General features: G+C 43.2%; 1 protein-coding gene across 4 annotated transcripts in view; it reads left to right on the top strand.

The window, feature by feature from the left end:
• The first annotated feature begins 1,325 nt into the window (after window positions 1–1,325).
• Arhgap24 (Rho GTPase activating protein 24) overlaps window positions 1,326–27,411 on the top strand; it is a 413,886-nt gene continuing 387,800 nt past the window's right edge. Inside the window, exon 1 of one of the 4 annotated variants that reach the window (XM_052198149.1) lies at window positions 1,326–1,802. The gene's annotated coding sequence lies outside the window, so the exon portion shown is untranslated. Of the gene's footprint in view, window positions 1,803–14,024; window positions 14,046–14,807; window positions 14,827–14,862; window positions 14,938–27,411 lie in introns of those variants that run through there. The other 3 variants (XM_052198151.1, XM_052198152.1, XM_052198150.1) reach the window with 3 other exon arrangements.

Raw genomic sequence — 27,411 nt, 5'->3', positions numbered from 1 at the left:
AGAACCCCATACATCACACTTGCTGGTGAGATGGTGTCAAGTGGAAAAGATGGAGATGAAGGGCAAAGGCCTTAGACACAAGGATGGGATGTGTCTTAATCTCTCAGCCCGGGGTCAGCCCGGCAGGCTCCCTGAGTTTAATTTGTATCACCTTGGGTCTGAATTGCTGTGGTAACATTTGTTATGACCAGAAAGTAGGCTCCCAACATAATAGCCATCTTGCCTTTCTGAAATGTTACAGTCTTGAATCATACCTACTGACACTTGTCTTCCCGAGGCTCTTAGGCCATGGGATATGTGTAGATTTCATTTTGGTTAATCTTATTGTTTTGCAGTTCTTGTTTAAAACTGCCCACGGGCTGGGCTGCCATTTGACAGTGTAACAGTCCGACATTACAACAAGCAAGGCCTGTGAGTTGATGAAGGTCATCTATCCCACCAGTTAGAAACACTGGCCTCATGGCTTCTGGCTAGGGATTCCACACACATTTTAAAGGAAAGGGCAAAAGAGGTTATTTTCCCCCCACAGAACTTAATTTCATTCATTACAGGGCTGAGGTGTCTCCTGCCAGAAAAATCAGTTTTCTAGTGGGACCTCAGCCTGGGATGGAGCAGACTCATTTTCGCCCCATGGAAACCTGAAAGTCACAGAAACAAAATACCTATCCATGGCCACCCAGACTTGTGTGCTTGTCAGCCTGCGAATGTGCCTGGACATCCCAAAGGACAAAATCTAAAACATCAGTCAGGCTTTAGTAATCCTGAGAGTGCCAAACACCCAGAACAGTAAGCTCTCAGTGGGTGGGGGTGGGGAGGCTTGGGGGCTGGGGGCATCTATGTCAGCAAATATATTTGCTTCTGTGCAGGATATGCATTTGTAAACCCCTTGGGGTATGATTCTGAGAACTCTAAAAGCACGTCGAGGCCGTTTATTACACTTAACATTTCTCTAAACACCCGACTAGAGGACACTCATCTAAATATGTATTTAGGAATAAAGCTTAAACTGGAGAAATAAGATTCTCAGAGACGGTGGGAGCGCGTATAACCATTGTGTGGGGCTTGGTGAAGGAACACAAGACTGGGGGCCTCGGGTTCCTTACATCCTCTCACAGGAGGCACTGCTCTGCGACCAGCGTGCTGCTTTTGCGCTGAAATGAAAGCAGCCAACTGCAGAGGGCCCAGGCGGTGGTGTCTGATGGGGCTGCCGCCCAGGCCAGCATTGCTCTGGAGGTGAGGCTGGCGCGCAGGGCGGGGCTCCCGCCACCCCACCAGTGCTGCCTGGGTCCTCTGAAGCCGCCAGCTGCCAACTGAAACCCGAAACCCGGCTGCGTCTGCGGGCTGGCCCCACTCAGTTGTTCCAGCCTCTTGTACTGTATATTTACACATTCACACACAATCACTCTTTCTAACTTCTTGACTCTTTGCGCAACTGCTAGGATTTCTCAAGTGCATGTGGCAACTCAGCCCTGGTGAGAGAAAGCCGGTGGGACCGGGGAGGGAATCACGGGACCGCGGGGCCACCAAGGTTGCGGAGAGGACTAGAGAGAGAGAGAGAGACAGCGACGGCCGGGGGAGTCCCCCCAACTCTGCATGCAGCTGTGGCTCTGCGGCGACCGGGGCTTCCTCTGAGAGCAACACCAGGCCCGGCGGCGAATGGGGTTCCGCGCTCGCCCTGGGAAGTAAAGAGCACCCTGCCTAGAGCACCCTGCCTACTCGAACTCATCTTTAGGGCAGTCCTAGGAGCCTGGACATCGGAGCAGCCGCCAGCCATCCCCTATAGGTCCCGCATCCCTGGCAGGGTAGGTGACTTGACTGCTGCTGCGGAACTGGGGCTTGAGGGGAGGAACCACCCGGACAGAGGGTGTAGTAGCTTCAGGCTACAGGGACAGGGAGGGGGCTGCTGCGAGCCTAGAGCGACGCCCGGGGACCCATGCTGGTTCTCTGTGTGTGTGTGTGTGTGTGTGCGCGCGCGCGCGCGCGCGCGGAAAACACAACAAGAAGGCATTCTGTGTTTCTGACTTACAAAACAAATGCAATTAGTACAGTCTCTCCTCTGGCAGTCTACCTTCCCCTTTGCTCTGGTGATGTTTTAGATAGTCTCAGAGTTGCCTAGACAACTGGTATGCGGAGGTAGATTTCAGTATATATTGTGTTACTATTGTACCGGAAAGCATTAGAAAATCTTCGGTGAATTTTAAGCCACACAGATGGGTTTAGACTTCGTGAAGGAGTAATATTTTGAGGAGGTATCCACCTACTTAAAAAGAAAAGCAGGCAGCATATTCTCATTAAAGATAACTTTAGTAGCATTTCTGTTGTTGTAAGTCCTCAAAGATTATTATGTGCCTTTGAGATTCGAGGTTTTCTAATAAGGTCTAGTAACACAGCTCCTGGGTCCATTGTAATCTACTCCAACTCATTTGAATAAGTCTCTCCCTCATGTGTTTGTTTTTGTTGCTTTTCTCACCGTATTACATATTATTCCTGTTTAACCTCCAAGACATCACTGTTTCATCCCATCCTTAAAAAAGGAGGGAATACGTCCGGGCTGGATGCTTGAAATATAAAAGCTTTGCTTACTCCATAAGTAAACAGTTTTGTCGGTCAGCTAAATAAGATAAACTGATTAGAATCTGGGGACATTTGCATTGGCATTTAAAAGCTATGCAGGGTTCCTGAGAAAGATGGGCAGGCAGATTCAGTACAATCCCTTCCCTGACTCTAATTAGAGCTGGAAACCAGCCCTTAAGGTCAAGAAGTGATGTTGGTATGGAACTGGTCATCAAAACACAGACTCATAACACAAAGCTAGGACGGAGATGGAGAGCTACCTGAGCCTGGTGGGTTCTCGGTCAGTCTCCCTCTGCATTCCCTGACACTTGCTGCATCTTCTCTGGGGATATGTCACCCTCCAAGAGAACTTAACCATGACCCCCTCCCCCTTTGCATCTTTCCTGAGTGCCCCACCTCCAGACACATCAGAACGCTGCTCTCTCTAGAGCTGCCATTATGGGGTTGTCAGAGATTTTGTCTTAGACACGGTGGAAGGCACAGCCATTAAAACACAACTGGAAAACAAATAATATTGTATCACACAGAGGAGTGTGCATGTTCTTGGTAGCAGATCCTTCCCAAGGAATAGGGGCAGACTGAAGTTTTGAGGTCCATAGAAGTAATGTACAGCTAGCAGAACACTGGGGTGGGGGTGGGGGTTGTAATTCTCTCTGCCTCTGTAGGAGAAACTCAGACTCCTGGACTCTCAGCCACATTGGAATCACCATTTTTATTTTAGCATCTGAGGGCTTTGGATTTAACACAGGGGTGGTTGCTATCTAAGAGTCTTCCTAACCTAGTGGTAAGTGGGATAAAATAAAGTTTTTCAGAACAAATTAAAAAAGAAAAACACTGTAGAAATAAATAGCGATGTTTCTTTCCATACAAGAATATAGTGTAAAATAGTTTTGGCTTGCATCTCCAGTGAAATTTGCCCAGCGTTTGCTTCAGATTATAGCTGCCAAAACTCTGATGGTCTTAGATGGTGGATTCATTTCCCATGTAATCCTGAACTCTCCTGGGTGGAGGGTGGGTGCGGGTGCGGGGGCAGGGCAGGCAGTGGGCGGGACTGAGCAGCTGTGTATTGTGAGTCCTATTACTTTGCTGTCCTGGCCAGAGTCACCAAAAGTGACCAAAAGTTCACCAAAGTGGTGTTTACCAACAGGGCCCGTAAGAGCCACGCCGTGACCTACTGGCCCACTGAGGAGTGTTTTCTTTCTGGCTTCTAGCATCCTGGTTGGCTTCTCTAGATTAGATGCACACAGGCAGTGCCGCTGTGACATCTTGGCTGTGCACATTTGTTTCCTGTTCTATGAGCAGGGCTGTGGTGCTCTCTCTCTTACCTGGAATCAGTTTCCTCTGGTATTTTCTGGTGGAAGGTGACAGACTCGGTTCCCTTAATTCCGCATGTGCTTGCCTGATTGCTTCTTTCTGGACTGTTTTGATTATTTTTATTAAAGGTGAATGTTTTGTAAAACTAATCTGGCCAGGTGAGTGTGGTCTTAGACTGAATCCCAGGAGGAAGATTCTGCTAGACAACTTGTCACATGTGGATGCAGAGGATAGGCAGACTCTCAGCCTTTATTATGCTCCAATCAAATTACACTGGGGCGGGAGGGAGAGGGAGAGAGGGAGGGAGGGAGGGAGGGGAGGCAGGAAGGAGGGAGGGAGAGAGGTAAAGAGGGAGAGGGGGAGAGAGGGAGAGAGGGAAAGAGAGAGAGAAAGGGAGAGGGAGAGAGAGAAAGGGAGAGAGAGAGAGAGAGAGAGAGAGAGAGAGAGAGAGAGAGAGAGAGGAGAGAGAGAGAGAGAGAAATTTTCTTTTTAATAAAATGGTGCACATTTACTCCTAAAGCCATGGCAAAAGGACTCAGATTTCTCCCAGACAGAGAAAGGCATTTTAGTTGTAAATAGACAGTGTAGCATGAGGCCAGTGCTGAGCCTCACATGAGGATCATGGTGAGGAACACTCAGAAAACATTCGTTTTTCAGAGATTTTGTGCTCATGTGTCCTTTGAAGTAGCACCTAGCTCCAATAAGGTAACATTACAACATTACAATGAATCTGTTTTTTTTCTTTTTTTCTTTTTTCTTTCTTTCTTTTTTTTTTTTCCAGAGGGGTGCGGGGGTCAAGGCAGGGTTTTTTTTCTGTGTAGCCCTGGCTATCCATGAACTCACTTTGTAGACCAGGCTGGCCTCAGAACTCACAGAGTAAGTGCCTACCCCTCATGCTAGGGGATTAAAAAGCATGTGCCACCACCGCTTACAGTGAGTCTTTTATAAAACACAAAACTGATGGGCAAATCCCTTGTCCTGAAGTCTTTGTTGGAACCTAATGAGAGAAACTATTAACTTTAAATTCTTCATCTCTTTGTGTACGGTACTGGGATTGAACCTGAGCCTTTCAACATATGCTGTTCCACCTGTGAGCCCTATAATATATGTGTAGTATATGTGTATGTGTGTGTGTGTGTGTGTGTGTGTGTGTATGTGTATGTGTATGTGTATATGTAGTGTTTTTTCTTTCATTTGTTTTGTTTTGATAAGATCTTGCTACCTTGCCCAGGCTGGTCTTGAACTTGTGATCTTCCTAACTTTGATGTACCTGGATTATAGGCCTGTGCTTCCAGGCTGGCTAACTTTTCAGCATAGTGTCTCAAAGCTATTTTTCGTAGTTGCCTACTCCACTGGAGTGGATCCTTCCTGTTCACATTTCTTTTTTTTAAACCTCATTATAAAGTCCCATTGCTAGCTCAGGATATATGTGTGTGTGTGTGTGTGTGTGTGTGTGTGTGTGTGTGTCTGTGTTTGCCTGTTCACATTTCTGATGTCTTGTTTGTGGGTTTGTTTTTCCAGAACAGTCCTATTGCCTAGAAATTTCCTTTAGATCATTGGCTGCCAATTTCAAAGAAAACTTCCTTGGTGTTGGTGATAGTGGGAATAATTCCATGTAGGAAGAATTGACATCTCCATCTTGTCTACCATCATATAATCTGATTATATTTTAAATAGTGACAGTTGTGTGTCAACTGATGATGAGACTATTCTGAGAATACTTCCTTATGAAATTCCATCGTTATGGGACTTTCACAGTGTATTTTAGGAAGCCCGGAGGCTACAGCCAAGGATCCTAGTGTGAGGCTGCTTGTGTTTGTTGTTGACTCGAGGGTGGCATACTGCACGTTGCGTGGATTTATTTTATCCAGTCTTTCTCTATTCCTCGTTATTATGAGTCCCTCAGTGGGCAAGTGGTAAGAGGAGGGAACCGCTGGGATTCAAGTGACCAATCCAGCATCCTGAATGTAATACACAATGCTTCCTTAATGACTCAGCCAGCAAAGTGGCTTGTGAATAACATATTGATGGCCTCCACTTCATGCTGAGAGCTGTAAACCGACAGTCTGCTGAAGAATATGTATTTGGACCCAGAGTTTGTTTTCCTTATGCAAGAGTACTACAAAAGACAATTCACTCCCTGGACCAGCCCACACATGCCTATTTAATCTCTGTGATATACAAAATAGTGCGCCTTTGCAATTCTAAAGCAAAAATAAACCAAAAGCTATGGTAAAAATCATTGTTAAACTATTCACAATTATTCCTGTGTTTAAAGATAATAGAAACTGTTGTGATTATAAAAAGATGAAGAGGTATTTTAATATATGTTGTATGGGGTGTGGTGAGGTGTGGGGGAAGAGGGTGCCTCAGCAGGCCCATGCCAAGGCATCCCTTCCCCTTAAGGGACCAGCCACGTGTCTATATAGTATAGAATAGAGTTCATTCAGGGCATGGGGAGGGGGGTTAAGAGGGTAATAGAGGCAGAGAAAGGCAGAGAGGGGGAGGGGAGAAGGTATGGGGAGAGAGAAGGCACAAGAGGGCAAGAGGCAAGAGTAAGAGAGGGAGAGAAGGGGGCAAGCAGCCCCTTTTATAGTGGAAAAGGCCTACCTAGCTGTTGCCAGGTAACTGTGGTGGGAAGAGCATACCTGGCTGTTGCCAGGTAACTGTGGGGTGGAGCTTAGACAGAAGACCAACAGAAAGAGTTTCAATGGATATATTTTTGCAAAATTATTTCTGCACCATACTGTAAAATCTGTGTTCTATCCAATCCCAGAGGGAGGTCTGGATTTAACTGTGATGTCTAATGATGAAGTTAAACTTGGATGTGCTACCCGCGGGATGGGCAATAGTCTTAATTAATCAAACAAAATTAAAATACCAATTTTGGCTATTTAATAATTATCTTGAGTGCTAATGCTGGAGGGAAGTCAGATCTAATTAAAGGAGGAAACAGAGTAGGCATAGAAGAGGGAACATGGAGGGCACTTCCTTTCATGTCTCTGATTCTTCATTATATCGATTTTCTTTTCATCTTATTTGAGCACTAAAGCCAACTCAAAGTTTCTTCCTGAAAACCTCTGCCCCCATCTCCAGCTGTTTCTGCTGCCTGGTGCACAGAGAAGAGATTACACTCCATTTGATCTAAAACACAAATGGGCTCATTTTATTTTCAAAGCAATGTTACCTTCGTCTCTGGCCCCCCTGCCAGTATGTGTACAATATTCTTCCCAGTTGCAAATTACGAATCAGAGCCCTCAAATGCATCACTTCCTCAGCATCTCTGGGAATATTGGAAAAACATGCACTAATGTTTAAGTGATCATAATCCAACGTTTATTTGTTTAAAAATGTCAAGTTTGCTGTCTACACGACAGCAAGTAGAAACTTGTCCACTCACATCACATTGGCACCTCTCTGACAGCAGGCCTTTACTCAACAGTTCCTTAATATGGTATTGTCTGTTTTTAAACCAAGAGTCAGGTTAAGAACACGGGCTGCATCGCTAATTTTTTTTTATACTCCACATTACACAGTTTAATATTTTTGTGCAAGAGTTTTCATGTTAAATTCAGCCTGGTATTTAGTCCCAAGACTTTAGAGCGGTTTCTCCTAGATAGCTTGCTTTGCTTTGGTTAATGGAAGAATGACAAAGAAATCACCAAAAATCTCCTTTTATCTTGTAATTCTGGAAGATGAGAACTGAATCTGATGTTCAGCTGTACCTCAGTGTGGACTTTCTGAAGACTTGATCTGCAAGGTTAAAACCTTGCATCCATTTAATGCACCTGTAATTCAGACACCTGTAACTAGTTCATTTCCCATTGTGGAAATTGGTTGAATTTATTTTGTACTGCCTAGCTCTTTTGACATTTTAGTTAAATATTTATAAAACTCTATTGTATAACCTTAAGTGTTTTAGATTCAATATTTTTCAGGTCATTAAATATAGTTCCCTGAAATATTTTAGGTCTGGTTACTTCCTTACAGAGGATGTTCCTGTCACTGAATGCTTTGTTTCTGAAAGATCATGGAGGGAGAACTGAGACTTGGGAACTTTGAAAGCAGATAGTTATGACCAAACATGAGAGTTCTCGTCAATGTGTGCATCATGAATATATAGAAGAATTCCCTTGGGGTGTCTCGGAGAAGTTGAAGAGGAAAACGTTTGTCTGCAAAGCAATGTATCTTGCTGAGTACAGACTTATGGAGCTGTGGTTATAGCTCTTTCCTGAATCCCAGGCTGAAGCTTCAGAAAACAGGGTATTCAGGTTCACCACAGAGGAAATTAACTCGAGAATTATCATGGCTTCTTATTCTGCCTTCAAATCTGTTTCTGGTCACTGCTCTAATGAATTAGGTACTTGCTGGGTATCAAACATGCCATATGTTTTACTGTGGCAGGATTTTCCCTGTCCAATAACATTAAAATATTAGTGCAGCGGGAGGCCTGTGATTGGACAGGGAAAAGGGAGGCGGAGCTAAGAGTTGAAGAGACAGAAGCCAAGAAGATTCTGATCCTGTGTGTATATGACTCCGATGATGGGCATGGTGCATAGGAAGTACTCTTGGGAGTCCCTTGGATGATGGCATTCCTGTGCTGGTGAGAGGTGACCCCTGGGCTGGCTTGCAACTATTAAAATTCTCGCTTAAGAACTCATCAAATCTACAACTGAGTGAATCCCTACTGACGAGAGAGTTGTTCTTGGTGAAAGGTCATTTGGAATATCTGTTTCACGGAGGCCCAATCGGTTACATTTATTACCCGACATGCAACGACCAGTGCTCCTGGAGGACAGATAGCAGAAGGGGAGTGTGATAAGAGAGACTTCCAGTTCTAGGACTAGGAGAGGGAAGATCAACAAAAATGGTGGAGTAGCAAAAAGGATCTTTTCTTTTGGGATTACAACTGAAAATAAAAGAAAAAAAAAAGGAAAGTATTTAATATACAATGTGGTAGTTAAGGATTCAGTCACTGCCCACTAAGTATGGAAGACTGATGTTGTAATCAGCATTTGCCATAGGTTACTACAGCTCCAGACAGACTGTACCTCTGTTATAGTCAAGAAAACGAAAGTTCAGATATGCTGAGTAACTTGTTGCAAAGCACACAGCCACTACATTGTGGTTCCAGACTCAAAGTAAAATATCTTATACCAAATAAGTCAGCCTTTCTTCTGTGCTCTGGAGTTAGGATTCCCAAGTGGCTAAGCCTGGTGGCCATGAGCAGGTTGCACTCACCATTTTGAACTACTGTTTGTAAATACAGGAACTTATCAATGCTGATGACACAATACTATTTCTCATATTTACTTTGGTTTATAAAGGGAACAATGCACGGAAAATGTCTCCCTGGCAAACATCAATAGAAATCCACAGTTATCATTACATAATGAACGGAGAGAGTTCTAATCAATATTTTTTTCAAATCGTAAGATTGAATTGTAATATAAAAATGATGATTTTTCTAAAAAGGTTTTTATTTATCTTGAATGTATGTATGTGCACCATCTGTGCCCAGTGCCTGCAGACTCTACAATAGAGCACTGGGACCCCTGGTACACTGTGAACTGCTGTGTGGGTGCTGGGCAACGACCCTGTGTCCTCCACCTCAGGACCCTGTGACCTCCACCTCAGGACCCTGTGACCTCCACCTCAGGACCCTGTGACCTCCACCTCAGGACCCTGTGACCTCCACCTCAGGAGCAGGTGCTCTCACTTGTTGAGCTCTCTCCAGTCCCTAACTAGTGATTTCTGACCAACATGTGTTCTTTAAGAGGGGATAGAATGAGACAGAAAAAAGTAAAATATATTTCACATATTTCATTTCAGTTGCATGGAATTTTGACATCATGTAGAAAAGAAAAAAATGCACTTTTGGATTTTGTTTGATAATCCTGAAAACTGTGTTTAAAAGCACCCTTTCTGGTGACAGGTCACATGTGCCCTCAGTGATGGGGTTTAACACTGGCTACATTTCTCTCTCACTCTCCACATTTTTATTTTATGGGAGACAAGTTCTCTCCATAGACCATGAGTTAGTTAATTCAGTTGGCAAACTCTGGGGTCTCCTCCAGAGTTCTGGGGTCACACCAACTCCTGGCTTTTCCATGGGTGCTAAAGACTCAAAGTCAGGTTCTCATGTTTCCACTGTGAACAATTCACCCACTGAGCCATCTCCCCAGTCAGAAATATTTATTCTGAAAAGTTCACATAGACAGGGAAATTGGCAATTCTTCTAACATAGTAACAATTCTGATATATAGAAAGTATTTTGATGATGTGAATATTATGTAAACTTACATATCAAGGGAACTCTTCCTCTCAATAAAAATAGTGGATGTATTGACTAAGTGTATTGATTATATGTAGTTAATTCAGAGAAAGAACATGGAATATTGCATGTGTGTGTGTGCTCTCTTTTACTTTGAGATGTAAAGATTATACTGTTTTCCCTTCTTTTTATTAAAACAATTATCTTGGGGCCAGGGATGTAGTTGCATTGGTTGCATACTTGCTTACAATACACAAAGCATTGCATAGACTGCAGTGTGGTGGTGAAGGCCTATCATCTCAGCGCTTGGGACATAGAAGTGGGAGGATCAGAAGTCCAAGGTCAGCCTCAGCTACAGTCTCAGCTACATAGGTAGTTCTGGGGCAGCATGAGGTATATGATACCTGAAGAAAAAGAAGAAGAAGGAGAAGGAGGAGGAGAAGGAGGAGGAGGAGAAGAAGGAGGAGGAAGAGAAGATGAAGAAGAAGAAGAAGAAGAAGAAGAAGAAGAAGAAGAAGAAGAAGAAGAAGAAGAAGAAGAAGAAGAAAGAAGAAGGAGTTCTTTTAAAGGCAGCTTTACAAGAGGCAATTACTAATTTTATTAAAAACTAGAACTTAATGGTGTGTGATACATATTTAAAGACAGACTTTTCTGGAGGGACACATGTGTAGAGCTTCCCAAAGGCTACATTTCATATTTAAACAGTTGCCTCAGACATGCTTCCTGAGGTATTCTATTTCACATTTCCTGGCCGTGGAAAAGCTGGAAGGGCCTGGGAGAAGGGCTATGGATAGTGGATGTGATTCTGACTTCAGCATTCTTTGGCTTTTGCAAATTCAGCCATAGCTTCTAGTTTCTCTGGGCTTCAGCCCCATCAGTAAGGGGAGTCAGAGCAGAGACTCTCGGGTTGCTTTTGCCTGAGAAAGTCTGTTGCCGAATGGCTGCGTGTTCCTTCAGAGCAGCTTTGATGGGAATGTGACTGTGTGCAATTGGCAGGACTGGAAAATGTGGACATTTGATGATTTCCCTGGGGAGCAAGTTCCCGCAGGGTTTTGCATTCCACCAGGATGGTAGCAGGACCTTTCTTGGCTGGGCATTATAATCAGAGGGGTCTGTTTTCATCAGCTGGGGGTCTGGAGGGGTGAGGGATGCCACTTCCATGGATGAAGGTAGAGTAGATTCAGGGGTTGCTTGTCACTAAGATGGTGCTGAGTTACTGACATTTTATGCTCAGGAGTAAAGAAAACCATTCCCATTGAGAAGTCGAGTAAGTCAGAAGAGTTTTAGCTTCAAATAAAATTAAATCATTTGGGGAACCGGAGACCGTCTCATTTGCTTTGCACCATTTCTGCAGCACAAATACAACCAGCATCTATTCTCGGATGGCGACTGGTGTTTACGGTGCCTGGGGGAGACCAGTCTCCAGTTCTCCGCACTATATTTTGACTATGCGCTAAGGCAAGCAGGGAACATCTTGGCTCTTTTAGTTCAGTGATCAAATATAACTTGAAGACAGGCTAGGAATAGTCCCTTTGAGGAGTAGTAACTCCTTTCTTGATGAAAGCAGTGTTTTTGATGCACCTATTTGCAGAGGTTTTGATCCAGTGCGAGTGGGCGTTCCGTGTGTGGAGATCGATGCTGTGATTAAAATATAACATGCTTTGATTTTTCCTCACTGTGGTTAGAAATACCACCTGCTCGACAGGTCTCTAAGGAGCACTAAGTAATAGGAGAGCTTCCCTTCTTCCCTTCTCTCTCTAGCCTTCCACACTGTGGCCTTGTGCAGGCCGGGCCCAGCGGGCCAAGAACAGTATCCATTCAATAGCACAGCTAGCAACTGGTGTCTTCTCAAGAGCCAGTTGGAGGTTGGAGGCCCAGCTTGGGTCACCTATATCTCACTTGTTTACTTATATTCCTTTTTGTCTTGTACTTTCTTTTTGTTTGCCAGCTAGCATATTTTTGGAGGACTAATTTTATTCTCAGACACTGGGTACAAAGGTGTTGAACTGCAGCCCAGCAAAAGAGTGGGAGAGGGCAGTGGGGTATCTGAGGCTAGCCACCTCCCCAGGAGAAGAGAAAGGGGCACAGGCATGGAAATGCTCTTTGCCTACACATTGATGAGATCATAGATTAGGTGAGGATGTGGGAGTCACAGAACTGAACATGAAAAGTCTGCTGGTTAAGTTCTGTCCATCTGTGTTATCCTGAAGGAGAGCTCCATTACAAATTAAAAGTCACACACCACACTTCTCTGTGAGCTGATGAACTTCAGAATAAAAGTCCTTCAGAGACCACCTCACTTCAGATTTCCCAGTTAGGAAGCTAGATCTGGAACAACATGATGTGTCTTAGGACAGATGGACATTCAGGAAAGAGAGTAAGTCTGATGTTGGTGTTTGGCCTATTCCTCAGAGCCTTTCTCTCCTAGGATTCTCTCACAGAATTAAACCAAGTGAACTGGTGAGAGAGCCAGGTGTCAATAAACAAAGATGTCTGCTGTGACACTGGATGGCACAAAGAACGAGTCCTATGACTTCCTGAGTCACTGAACCCTCATGTAATCCATCCTAGACGCTCATCAAGACAGGTGACACCTGGCTCCTACCTAAACCTCTGTCCCCAAGCCCACAAATCTAGGGATCATGTTTTTCCCTCCCTCCCTCCCTCCCTCCCTCCCTCCCTCCCACCCTCCATTCCCAAATGGGAATCATATTTATTTAGCTTTACAATTGTTTGAAAATTATGCTTTCTTTTGAGTAGTGAGGATTGAACCCTGGGCCTTACACACGCAGGGCAAACACTGAGCTGTGTTGCCAGCGCTGTTTTTATTTTTAAAACAGTTTATTTCTTCTCTCTCTCTCTCTCTCTCTCTCTCTCTCTCTCTCTCTCTCTGTGTGTGTGTGTGTGTATGTGTGTGTGTGTGTTGTGTATATATGGGTGTAGGAGACTAGAAAAGGGTGTTGTATCCTTTGGAACTAGAGTTTCAGGAAGTTGTGAGCTGACATAGATGCTGGGAACTTAGCTTGGATGCTATTAGTTATTTGACAACTGATAGTTTTATATTGTATATCTAAAAGTATAGCTTTTAAAAGTGTTTTAGTGGACATAATAACTTTATTCATTTGTGGGATAAGAAGTATAAGTTAATTTTTTAAAAGATCAGTAAAATTTAGTATATCAATTTTACATTTTTATAGGATGTATATACATTTTATACAAACTTATTAAACATCTAAGGTGCTGGAATATTACACTCCTCTAATATCATTGACAACTTCTTTTACCAAGCTTAGAATAACTGTACAGAAACTAAAATATATACTATATTATTATCAAGATACAGCTTATTATTTTATGGATTAGGTTATAATTTCTTCAATATTCCTTGTAATAGTATCAATTTTGTCAAATTACCTTACATAAATTGTTCTTAATACCCTATATATTTTTTATAAAGTTAAATCTTAACTGCACAATAATTATACATTTCCCCCATGTCTTATAACCTTCATATTCTAGAAAATAAATAAATACTCCCAAGATCAACACACCAGAGCTTCCACACAAAAAGCAAGAACAAAAATAATCATGTGTATAAGCCCTGCTGTTGGCCAGTCAGATGTCTCTGGAGTCTAGAATGGAGGAAGGCAGAGTATTCAGCTCCTGGGGACTGCCGTGTGAATCCCGGACACACGGAGACTCTGTGCACGGCTTTTATTCTCTCTCTGTGGTCTCAGCCTCTGCTGTTTGATTTGAGGAACATTCCAGGCAGTATCCTTAGCTTCCCTGACATGAGCCTGGGGCTTGAAGACTCTGAGGGACAGAGCCTGTCAGGCGGGTAGTACATGGCTCAGCTGCAGGCGACAGGCTTCATCTCAGCAAGGTGAGACATCTGTGCCTTCGGGTGCTCCTGCGCGCTGTGCCGCAAACGTGGGCAGGCAGAGCCAGCGGTGGAGGATGGGTGCTGAGGCACGGGGTGACTTCTATTTCTCAAAACAGCAGAGAATACCACGTGTTTGGACTTACCCAGATGTTTGCTCATGGCTCAATGGTATCTCAGCTGGGGCTCCGACTTGGGGGATTTCAAGCGAGGATAGGATGTTAGGTGCTCCCGTGGTTCATATTTATGTATTAGATAATCTCCGGACCAAATGCATAGCAATAAATAACAAGAGTGTATTTCTTGCTGCTGTTCTCTGTTCGTTTGTTGTAACAAAGAGTTTTCTTATTCTCTTAGAAATAGCCATTAGGTAAAATAAAATTAATTGGACTATTTTGTGGAAATGCCAAGCAATTAGGGTATAGGATCATTTGTGCAATGTATTATTAATGCTAAATGCTAAAATAAAGGTCATATTACCATCAGCCTGGAGGGGGTGGGCATGGAGGGGAGCGGTAGAGAAGAGAGAGAGGACGAATAAATGATTAAGGTGGAGTGTGATGGAATTACTGGTGATACTTTGCATGAGTCTGGGGGCTGCTGAATTACAGTTGGAGATGCTGTTTGCCAAGGGTGTTGAGTACTGAGCTAGTGACTGCCTGAGAAATCACAGACCGATCCCCTGATACCAGTGTTGACTCTCAAATCGACACCGGCAGTGTTTACAGAGTTGGGGATGGGCAAAGGCGTTTGCTGTGAAACGAAACTGGCCCCAAAGCATCAGGTGAATGTTTCTCTGTATTTCAGCTTTGGGTTGAAATGAGAGTGCCGGGTGCTCTCGTTGAGATGGTGGCTTCTTTACCTCGCTGCATTTCCTGAGAATTCTCTTTAGAAGGTAGTCGTACACGCACTACCTACTAGCTGCAGTGGTTTGTTGTTGTTGGTTTGTTGTTGTTGGTTTGTTGTTGTTGTTGTTGTTAAGAGCTGTTTGAAAATATCTGATCACATGGCACTTACCTGGCAGTTTTGGGAAGTTGTTAATGGGTGGGTGGTCCTTGTTCTTACTAGAACTATGCATGATGCATGTGGTCAAAGAACAACCTTGGGTGTTGGTTTTTCTTGCTTAACACAAGGTCTCTGTTCACCCAAGTAGCCGATCTTCCTGACCTGTGCATTTACAGATAGTCTGTCTATGCCTGGCACCTTCACCATGTAGGAGAGTTGGGTTCTGGGAGTCCAAACTAGGTGCCTATCCTTTACTGATTGAGCTACTAACCCCAGCTCCCATGTATATCTGAAGATCTACAAATATGACAATTTTTTGTCTGCAGTAAATGGCTACTTATTAGATTCTGACAGTTTATTTGAAAAAGTTGTCTCCCCATCCCTCTAAAAAACAGGGCTTGTGTGACATTTTAAAAGCTTCGAAAATTGTACGCTATATTAATAAATGGTGCCCAGAAAACACGCAGTTCAATTTAAACACTTTCAGATTTTTCTGTGTTCACCCTGAAAAACCTGCTTTCTGTGAATTCCAATTTGCCTTTTACTAATAGATTTGTTGAGTTTAGCCCTTCTGTATTATGCAAGTGAGATTGACTCCTGTGAAGTACTTGTAAAAATTAATATAAAACCTTGTATTCTAGGATGGCCAATTATCTTAATATCTTGCTTTGTTCTCTTCAAAAATGTGACTAAATATCTTGCAACATATTACATAAAATAAAGCTTTCCTAGAAAAATTTTGGACTGATAGCGTCTTATAATTACTAGTTTTAGATTATAACAGTTTTTCGACTAATCAGTGGACAGTATAATAAATTCTTCCAGTTAAAGTAAGTGCTGAGAAAAGAAGTTTTGTTTCATCAGTTTCTTTGGTGGCTTTTCAGAAATTATGACTACAAAATAAGTAACAGAGACCGGCATCTTTTGGAGGTAATTGGCTCTTGCTGTTCTGTGACTGCTAAGCCCTGTGTCAGAGCAGATGTTATCTAGAAATCACTCGTGGACTGGATGTTCTTATCCAATGTAGTCACGTGGAATCCCACGAGGAAGAGAACAGCAAGTCTACGCAGGGTCCTGAAAGATGTGTAGTGTGGACTAGACTCTGCGCAGGGTCCTGAAAGATGTGTAGTGTGGACTAGACTCTGTGCCGGGTCCTGAAAGATGTGTAGTATGGACTAGACCCCTGGGGTCTGGAAACATCTTTTCATTAGTCTTCTAATCTATCCTTATTTCTTGGACAAGGAAGGCTATGGTCAGAGTACCCTCAGCCAAATGACCCAGGCCTTTGTCTGGTGATGTCCTCTGCTGCTTGTGGGTATCCGAGACACTGTATTATAGAAATAGCCTCAAGTTCCCCTTACAAGTGTCAGCTGCTCTGAATGCTAATGAAGCTGGCACTGGGCTGAGCAGGTGACAGCTGTGAGAGGGACCACAGCCACCTCTCATTAACTTCTCTCCCCTTGACAGCAGTGGTGCCTTCCTTTCCAAGGTCAGGGTCTTGTTTCTTTCTGCCTTTTGCTGTCTTCCTTTCTCTTTTTATTACTTCCTCTTGTTATTACTCTGAGGCATTGTATTAGTCTCCTATGAGTTTCCCATAATCCTTCTAGTTATAACAGTCCTGGTGTTTGTTTGTTTATTTGTTTGTTTGTTTATAGTTTTGTAAGCTGAACATTTCCAGGATGTTTTGCGCTGGTTGCAGAATTTATTCCTCTTGGTACCTCTGAAACCATGGATCCAGTATACCATTTTAGAATTGTCCCAAACTGCTTGAATGACCTGTTGAATAATTGTTATTAAGGCCTCTTTTCTCCTACTATCCTCAGAAAGCCCCTGTGGATGTGTACAGTAAGACAGCAGAGGAGCTAGCAATATTCTAGCTGGTACAGATGTATAGGAGCCTTCTAATTGGAAAATTCTTGCAGATTTATGAAAGCTAGCAGGTTATTTAAATATTTTGTAAAATGGGCATACTTGTAAGTGGGATAAAGTAGCTCAAAGCATTTTACAGTACAAGTATCAGGTATTTTAAATTATTAATTTATTTATTTGTATACATTTGGTGTTTGGCCTGTATGTATGTCATTGTGAGGGTGTTGGATCCAATGGAACTTGAGTTACAGACAGTTGTGAGCTGCCATGTAGGTGCTGGGAATTTAACCCGGGTCCTCTGGAAGAGCAGCCAGTGCTCTTAACCACTGAGCCATTTCTCCAGCCCCAAATATAGTTATTTTTGCTGAGATTTAATGTTGAGGCCGTTTCCCCTTTAAATACCACTGTGTGTTTTAAAATTTACATTTTACTTTTTTAATGTTTTGAAGTAATATGAGACAAAGCATGTTAAATTTTTACTCATAGAAATGTTTCTAGATGTTATCAAAAGCAGTTAACTTTGATATGATACTCTTAACTGTGTTATAGTTGTCATCCAAATCTTATTCCTTACTCTGCACTCTGCCAATGTCTTTTTTTTTTTTTTTGTAGGTGAGCTACTAACAAGAATCCCACATTGTGTTCTCTTGTCATTTTTGTGTATTTCTTCACAAGGCTTCTAACTGTCATCTTTTTTCAAGGTCTGAGTACTGATGAAGAGTGCTCCCTGTTATTGTGGAGAGTGCTCCCTGTTATTGTGGAGGGTGCTCCCAGTTAGCGTGGAGAAGTCTCTTGCATTGGTTTTCTCATACTCAAGTTCCGGCTGTTTTCTGAGATACCACAGTGCCCTGCTCTTCCCAGCAGCATAAAGGAAGTGCGCTTGGTTAGCCCTTGTCTAGGCATGGTAAGAGCAGTTCTGCAATTGTGGTCTGCCTGTCTCTCCCGGTCTGAAGTCGCTCATTTCCCTTTTTGTACTAAGAAAGCATCACGTGATAAGGCACTTTGCAACTGGGGAGATGAGCAGTTTTTGTTTCCCAAAATATTACGTGTGTGTGTGTGTGTGTGTGTGTGTGTGTGTGTGTGTGTGTTTTAAGTAAAAGAAGAGAGTGACTGGACCTATAACTAGCAAATATCACTGTGGGAATGAAAGAGAAATCATATTCCCTGTAAAAACTATAGCAAAAAGTAACAGAGGTCTTTCTGTCATGTATTTGCAAGTAGAAGAAACTCAGCCTAACTTTCAAGATCCGGAAGTTCTCAATTAATCTGCTGTAATCCTTGCAGTTTGTCTTTAATCCCACGCAATCAGCTCTGTCACTCTTGCACCACGAAGCCTGTGCTCATGCAGTATGCTCGCCTGGATCGATCGCTAGCTTCCCGTTTGCGGACCGTCACCGTGCTCCGTCATCCACCACACACAATCTCACTCAGTATACAGTGCACTGCTCAGACTGTCTGCATTTGATGACCAGAGGCCCCTTGTGGCTCCGTTTCTTATGCCCCCACAATTTTTAGAACGCTCCTTGCTTTCTGCCACTATGGAATATTCCAGTTTCTTCTTGCCCTTCTTTGAACTCAGTCCTGAATCAACTATTTTCCCCAAACAGCTATGTTTCTTTTTGTTATATATTGGTATTTAGAAACCAAGATCTGGGGCTGGCAAGATGGCTCAGTGGGTAAAGGAGCTTGCTACTAAGCTGCTAATAGCTTGAGTTCGATTCCCCAGGACCCACATAGGAAATGGAGAGAGAGAACTGACTTCTGAAGGTTGTCCTCTGGTCTCTACATGCGAGCATGCATGTGTACAGACCCACATGCATGTAATGCACACACACATATATATACACATGTACACACACATGTGTGCACTAAATAAATGTGATTTTAAAGAGAGAAATCAAAATCTGGGTTTTATGTATGCCTATTCATAAAATAGCATATTTCATTTTTTCCTACAGTGTATTTACTGATTTCCTTAAATCTAGTCCCAATGTTTACTAAATGGAGTATTATATTTATACTTAGACCAAAGTATTTTATTTTCGCCTTCATATAGTTTTCATTTTCTTAGACTACTAAACCAAATTATTTTTTTTCTCAAAGTCATTCTCATGGACAAGCCTTGGTGACAGAGGATCTCATGGGGTGCCACCTTGGCCTGTGCATTTGCACACCTGCACAAGTCACCTACAAACCAAAGCTTCTTTTCAATAGGCCGATTTTGATGACTTACTGGAAACATGAGAGTAAGACTCTATATTTGTCCCGTGGATTCAGGCAGTTGTGGAATTTGGAGGAGAAACCTGCCTACTACTACTCAGAAGGTGTAAACCGTTACAGACAATGAGTAGCTCCCTGCTTGAAAGGTTCAACCCACTTTTTAAAAAGGACTTTTGAAAAATGGCTTAAAACTCCTACAGGGAGCAGTACTGTGTTGATATATCCTTAGCCCCGCCTCCTCCTCCCCTCTCACTCTCATTAGTCAGGGTCACAGCCTAGTATTTCCATTTTCACAACCTCATTGCTTCCTTTTAAGTCAATAGCAAAAACTAAATCATCTCAGGCTGTGAGGTGGGAAGTGTAAATTGTGTCATGTGGGAGGGGATGTTTTCCGTCATTTTTTTCCCTTTGTCTTTACAGGAAGGTTTCTTAGACATTTGATAAAAGAGCAAAAGAAATGCCAAATAAGCAAGCACAAAACAAAACAATCCCTAACAAACAACATCTGATCAGCCTGGGTCACGTGTTGATTCAGCAAACCTGACAGGCTGAGGCACCTCCTAGAGAGCTCCTGTCAAACCTTCTTAGCCTCGGCTTCAAAACCGGGCAACTTTAGGTGGAATTAGAAATGGAAACTTCACTCTTTCTGGTACTCAAGGAAATCTTGTTTCATTTTCATTAAGAATGTGACATTTTTACAGTTTTTCTGAGCGGAGCTTCTTTGAACGCTCAGCTCAGTACATTCTTTGGCCTTTGGGAAATTGGGTTCTATGCTTTTAGCGGATAACAGGCTCGGTGTGGGGGACTCACAGTGCAGGTGTCCTGACTTCGTGCCTCCTCATTAACGTGCCTGGTCACTGCTGACCTCAATTTTCCCTTCTGGAAATTAATAACCAAGAACATTGATCTTGTATTATGTGATTATTATAGGGTTTAAGTGGCTGGAAGGTGATCAGCGTCTGTAAGGCATTCCCAAGATACTGGCACCTCTGAGTTATTCCCGTGGATCCTCCCTTCCATGGATCCTGCATTCTTACATATTCTAGGCTTTGGACACACGTGTACTCAGCTGTCTGTGCTCAGTAAAGACTAGAGCCAGTTATTCTGACCTTACAAAGAGGTTGGAATAGATGCCTCAGTTTCCCAGGTCAGAATGATGTCAAAACACTACCCTACCCCTTGTGTGTGTCAATGTGTGTGTGATTGTGATGAGTGTACATGTGCGTGTGCCTGTGTGTATATATGGGTGTGGTGTGATATGTGTCTGTGTGCATGTGAGTGTGGTGTATGTGAGGGTGAGTATGGTATGGTATATGTGTGTGTGTGTATGTGTGTGTGTGTGTGAGTGGTGTGTGTATGTGGTGTGTGTATGTGTGTGTGTATGTGCAGTATATATGTGGTATGTGTGTTTATGTATGTGTGTATGTGTGGTATGTGTGTGTATGTGTGTGTTTATGTATAGTGTATGTGGTGTGTGTATGTTTGTATGTGTTTATAAATGGTGTATGTGGTGTGTGTGTATGTGGTGTGCGTGTATGTATGTAGTGTGTGTGTATGTGGTGTGTGTGTGATGTATGTGGTATATGTGTGTGTGTGTGTGTGTATGTGGTGTGTATGTGGTGTGTGTGGTGTCTCTATATGTGTGGTGTGTGTATATGTGGTGTGTGTGTATGTGGTGTGTGTGTATGTGTGGTGTGTGTGTATATGTGTGGTGTGTGTATGTGTGTGTATGTATGGTGCGTGCATGTGTGTATATGTGTGGTGCATGTGTGGTGTGTGTATATGTATGTGTATGTGTGTGTATGTGTCACTGAACTACACCCTCAGCCTTGGGAAATATCTTTTAAAGGGTAAGGATACATTATTATTTTACCAGGTTATTATCTTTAATATTAGTTTATGTCTCATACAGGAAATAAAATAACACAAAACAAGCCCTCTTTCAAATTTCTATAACTAAATACAAGTTAAAACCTTGCTAAAGTTCACTGATAAGAAATGACCTAAGCCAAAAACAACCCCGCAAGCTGCCAGGCCTTGTGTTTTACTGAAGGACATGACTTACATACTCCAGGCATGCCGAGCCGGACATCACTTCTTTCTTTCTCTTCCTGGTGGAGTGATTGAGTAATGGACAAGGGACAAGAGAGGACAGGATGTAGGGCAGGAGGGATGGCCTAAGGTTGGTTACAGGTAAGCACAGCAAAGCCTACTCATGCCCAGCTGTCACCAGACAGGTGGAGAGAAGCCCTGTTCATCAGGCTTGGAATTCAGTCTGTCTAGCATGGCCAGAGGGAAAGCACTTTGCTTCGCCAGAGAGAGACGGAGGTGTGTGCCTGTCCTCAGCTCTGTCTAATCGCATCACATTACTTTGTCTGTGCAGTGAAAGCTGGTCATTTAACGCCTGCCTTTACACCAAGGAAGTTTGACTCTCATTTTGACCTGGTAGATTTTTCTTGACTCATACAGGAGTTGAGCTAGTTTGTTATTAATCTTGTGAGATTTTGACTTTGAAAAGCAAAAACAAAACCCTTTTTCTTTTAGTGAATACACTTTCCATTGCTAGTCACACTTGGTAGATACAAAGTTCTGTGATGCCTTATGTCAATGCTGATAGCTTCACAACTTTGGCTTATGATGGGTTTGGTTTTGGAGCTATGGGGAACTGTTTTAGGGAAGATACCACAGGTATACAGCTACTGAGTTTTCTTGAGCAATTCATAGATAAGACATGGTTGTCCCTCTGAAGTCTGGGCTGTGTGATCTTTTTGCGGCCTAGCAGCTAACAGCTTGTGTGCATTACCGTATGACAGGATTGTCCTCTGCATACACAGGGTCATGGGAGTCCTAATGAGTTATGCACAGGAATCTTTGGAATGATGAGATTTAAATGCTTGTTTGTTTACTTTTTGTAGCTAAGAACAAAGTGTTCCTTTTGTGATGAAGTATGTTTCAATCTTCTGGGCTTTGAGATTTTTTTTACCTTCTGCATGCATTATTGATCATTTTTCTCTACAAGTGTTATGTCAAGCTAGACAGATTTTAATTATAGTAAGGACACTCCACAGAATGTTAATCTAATGGCAATACAGTACAGTGCTGTGAGGACTGGCTCTGAGCTCTAAGCTATACTGTTATAGTAAGATGCACCATCTTAGATTCTTCATGGTTTACGGGTTTACAGCATCTTTGCATATTCCTATCTGCAGCTGCTATTGCCTGTGCTTTGGTGGCCCCTCAGACACCTTTTAGAAAACTGACATTGCCAAAAAGAAAAAAAAATCTTTGAGTGAAACTTTACCCTTCCTGGGAAGGCTCTACTAAGAAACCACAATGTGACTTTCACGGACAGTAACGTGGGTGAGATTTATAAGTGAATGGTGCAGAAGGCACACATTTCCGAAGAGAAACTCCCTTCACTAGGACAAAACCATCGGGAAGGACTCAGGGAATGCTCCAGTCAGGGCGGCCTTGAACACGGCTGGATGTCCATGCAGGATGGAGACATGACTAAACGGAATGAGTGATGAGAGAGTAGGGCAAGGGAGAGCACGTGGGAAAGACCCTCACCAGCTGGCCTCCGAGGCGCAGGTGCTGGTGACTAAGTCCTCTCAGCCCCAAACATGCCAAACCGAAGTATCCAGCCACAGGATTTCGTAAAACCAAAAATATGTTTCACGCCTCAGCTCTGTCAAAGCCGTATGCGTATTTGTGGGGGAAGGGAAGCATCTGTGTTTTTTTAATTTTAACATGTGGGAAAGGATAATTATTTTTCAGAGATTTTTTTGTAAAGATTTATTGTAGAAGAGAAGTATGATTTTGCAATACTTTATAAATTCACAAGGTACTATTATCCTTCGGTCTACTGTTAGTGTCAGCACGTCTGCAAAACCTGTTGTTTTATGCTAGATTGAGAAACGCAGTAGCCTGCCTCTGTCTTGGTGGGCTCATGATTTCCTGTCTTCACATAGCAAGGGTTTGCTGGTTGGGGGTATTCCTCGCCATTTGAGTAACTTTCCCACCTTTTTTTATTCCAATAAGTGAAACACTAGCAGATATGTTATGGCTGAGTTCCCTTTCCTCTGAAGTTGGCTAACAGAAAGTGTTCAGCCACTTATCCAACTAAAATACTAAAATAAGTATACACACATGAGACAGACTATTAATTTCTTTTCTTTCCTTCAGAAATGGAGCTGCTTTTTTTTTTTATTTTTTTTTTTTAGGAAACAAAATACTTGTTTACAAAGATTCAGTGTTTATGCTTCATGGGTGACTAACACCTTGAATGTCGTCCACGCCCCTGCCATAGACGGAAGGACACAGTAAGATGATGACCATTTGATGAGCTGGGCTGGCTCTTAAGACCATATGATGTGAGCTGTGGTGTGCAAGGCTGGCCCACACTCACGTGTGTAATAGACAGATGCCCATCCCCGTGTTCCTGTGGCTCAGCTGTAGGGAACAGCACTGCTGGCCTTGTTACTTTCTCTGGGACCTGATTCTTGTGCTGTTCTAAATGTGTCTGCTTTGTTAATAATGGTAAAAGGAAGAGGCCAGGAACACAGTGAATCTTACTTACTTACTTACTGGCTGAGCCTTACCCCTGGCTCAGACCCCTGCCAAGCAGGGGCTGGTCTTTAAGTGTGGACCCTCTGGGATGTCACCCCACTGTGACCATGGGAACCGGCCTTCCCCTGACTTTTCCTGTCTGTAGACCTTCCTCAGCAGAGCACAGAAGCCCCTTTTCTCCCTTGTCTGTCTTGTCAGGACTGGCTTGGTCTCAAGCAGCCTTCCCCTCCTCTGTCCCTGCAAGATGCATCATTCCTCAGTCTGAGGTTTTGGAGAACTTTCTTGCTGTACAATCAATTTGTCATTTGTAGAGCTCCGCTTTCTGGTCTGGCGCTGACTGACTGACAGTGGGCCTTTCTCTTGGAAAACCCAGTGAGTCACATGTCGGTAGGTTGAGATGCATTTAGCTTACTGAACCCCATAGCTTAGCTTAGAGTACCGTGGCTTCCTGGTGCCACCGCACAGCTGCCTTAAAGCTGAGGCCCACTGACCAGTTTCACAAAAGAGTGTCACAAACCTCAGGAGAGAACGAAATTCAAAGTGATTTTGACCAAGTGCTTATTTATTTATTTTATACCATAATAACATGAAAAAAAAATTGGAGACAGGGTTTCAACCTGAGGCTGACGTCAAACTGGAATGAACCCTTTAACCCTTCTGCCTTAGCCTTCAAAGTACTAGACAAGTCTGCAACTGAACTGTTATAGGTGGCACTGGCTTCTATTCCCAATTTCTTAGCGTTTTCTAATAAAGTACCTGATTTAGAATTTAAAAACCCTAATTTAAGAAAAATAAATATTGGGATTATGGAACAACGTGCACATATTTAAAACACATACAGCATATCACAGGGACAAAATTCAGTACATGAAACATACAACATCTCCCACTATGGAAGCATGAGGTGGCACCGGGAACACACCTCTCTGAAGAGTCCCTTTAGCCATCACTTAAATACACTTGTGACTCCTTATAAACATGGCAGCACGTATACCCTTAAACATGATAATAGTCTGACTTGGGTGTATTCATTTAATAAATCCGGCTTTCATTTTCATTTTTCCCAACATGCATGTCATATGTACAGTTCATTTGTGTGTGAGAGAGATTTACATGTTTGTACATGTGGAGGCTTGATGCTGACATTGGGCGTCTTCCTAAAGCTTTTCCCACTTTACATGTTGAAGCAAGGTCTCGTGTTAAGCAGAGTTGTTCTGTTTGCACTCCACAGATCCCCTGCTGCTGCTTCCTGGGTGCCAGGATTGTGGACTGGTACCATGGCTTCTTGCCCTCTCTGTGCATCCTGGGGATTCAAACTCAGGTCCTCATCTTCGTGCAGCCAATGTGTTGCCTACTGAGTCATCTCCCTGCCTTTATTGCTTACCCATGGTGCTTTTCTTGGTTAATTATGTTAAGGGACAACTTTGCTGAATCTGTTCGTGTGATAGTTAATTAAATGTTTATATCTGTGATACATGTTAGAAATACATACTGTGATTATATAGTCACAAATTAATCATATCACATTTTAAGATGCAGTTTTCTTTTTTTCCATTTTAAATGTTTTAGGTCATATATCATAGATGTATAGGATATATTTATTTTTTCATTTAATTAGGTATTTGCTATATTTACATTTCAAATGTTATTCCCTTTCTTCGCTTCCCCTTCAGAAACCCCTATCCTATCCCCCCTCCCCCGTTCACCAACCCACCCACTCCCACTTTCCTGTCCTGGCATTCCCCTACACTGGGGCAACAAAACCTGGAGACCCATCCCATATACAGTTACCAAACCCAGACACTATTTCAGATGCCAACAAGTGTTTGCTGACTGGAACCTTATATAGATGTCTCCTGAGAGGCCCTGACAGTACGTGACAAATACAGAAGTTGATGCTCACAGCCAACTAATGGACTGAGTACAGGGTCCCCAATGTAGGAGCTAGAGATAGGATTGAAGGAGATGAAGGGTTTGCAGCCACATAGGAGGGACAATAATATGAACCATCCAGTATCCCCAGAGGTCTCAGGGACTAAACCACCAACCAAAGAGTACACATGGAGGGACCCATGGCTCCAGCTGCATATGTAGCAGAGAATGGCCTTTTCAGACATCACTGAGAGGAGAGGCCCTTGGTTCTGTGAAGACTCATTGCCCCAGTGTAAGATGCAGTTTTCATATTATGAGTCCCTGTAATTGAGTTTGTTGCAGGAAAGCTGTACTCCTAAGAAACGCAGGGCTCTCTACACTCTAGGTGGTGGTGTTCTACCACTGAGACTTAAACCCTATGAGCTACAGATCATAAATCTGATATTCTATCAGCACAAAGGAAGATTGCTGACAAGGTACGACTCAGTATTTGTGGCTGTTGACCTTTTTCACCCAGAAATGCTTCTCAAAGATCAAGGGACTCTGTGCTGGAGAAGTGGAGTGTTGCTGAAGAAACGGAGTCCATGTGGCATGATTGCTTGTAAAACTGGCCCTCCAAGCCAAGCGATAAGAAGATAACAGTGATAAAATATTGAAAACAAAACAGTTGCAAAGAATATTTTCCTTGCTTGGGGTTTTTGATTTTTTTCATTTTCTTTGTCTTGAAAGATGTGCCTTATTTTGACTGTTTTCAAACAATAGGATATTATTTGGTTGGCCAACGATAATATATTCCCGCAGTCTTTAATGTTTCACCAGCACAGTTGCTCTTATGATTACTGATGCATTTTAAGTGCACAGACCCATGGGCCTTGCCCTGCCACTTCTGCATGTGCACATGGTCTGCCTACATTGGCTCCTTTGCGATGTTGACCGGGAACTGTTATGAGTCTCTCTTGGAATGTGTCTTGTTTCTTTCTGTCTGTGATAGCACTCCAGGCAAATGTCTGCCGTGCCTGTGGATGGAGAGAGAGAGAGAGAGAGAGAGAGAGAGAGAGAGAGAGAGAGAGAGAGAGAGAGAGAGAGAGAGAGAAATGTCACTGTTTCTTCCTCTATCTCCCTGTCTTGCTCTTTCTTGATCCTGGTCCTATCTTTCTCCCTTCCTCCCTCTTCCTTCCCTCCCTCCTTCTCTTCCTCCCACCTCTCCTGGCCTTATCTCCCTCCCTCCCTCCTACCTTACCCTACCCCTCCCACTTTTCCCCTGCCTCTTCTCCCTTCTCTAGTCACACTGCCCTCTGCTCTGCTCATCCAGCATAAGGCCATCCCCAAACCCACTTCCAAGGTGTACACAGCCTATTCTTTGTCTCGCTGTATGAGCATGCTGTTCATTTATGTACTGGTTGGTGAACATGCATGTGTCTGCATATGATTATAGCAGCCAGAGGACACCTTGTATTATTACTAATCAGGTTCCAGTGACCTTTTTATTTGAAGTGGGTCCTCTCATTGGCTTTCCCAAGCAGGCCAGGCTGCTGGCCAAGGAGCCCCAGGGATCTGGCTATCTCTGCTTCCCCAGTGCTGGCACTGAAAGTGTGTGTTACCACACCCAGGTTTTAACTGAGGTTCTGTGTCTGTAGGGTGAGAACTTAGCTGAGTCACCTCCTCCAGCTCTTTCTGTCATTTCTGAGTGTCCATTTCTCTACCATTTCTTCCCTTTGAATGCATAGTTAGTGTCTGGTAAATGCCGGTGCCCTCACAACTGTGTATTGTACAAACTAGTCACAGCTGCCAGTTTTGTGATTAGTCTGCTTTGTCTAGATGCATTCCCATAGTT

The sequence above is a fragment of the Apodemus sylvaticus genome, chromosome 11, assembly GCF_947179515.1.
Source record: "Apodemus sylvaticus chromosome 11, mApoSyl1.1, whole genome shotgun sequence".
In the NCBI taxonomy this organism is placed as follows: Eukaryota; Metazoa; Chordata; class Mammalia; order Rodentia; family Muridae; genus Apodemus; species Apodemus sylvaticus.
The sequence above is the reverse complement of the archived record's forward strand: the minus strand, read 5'-3'. Positions and strand labels throughout refer to the sequence as shown.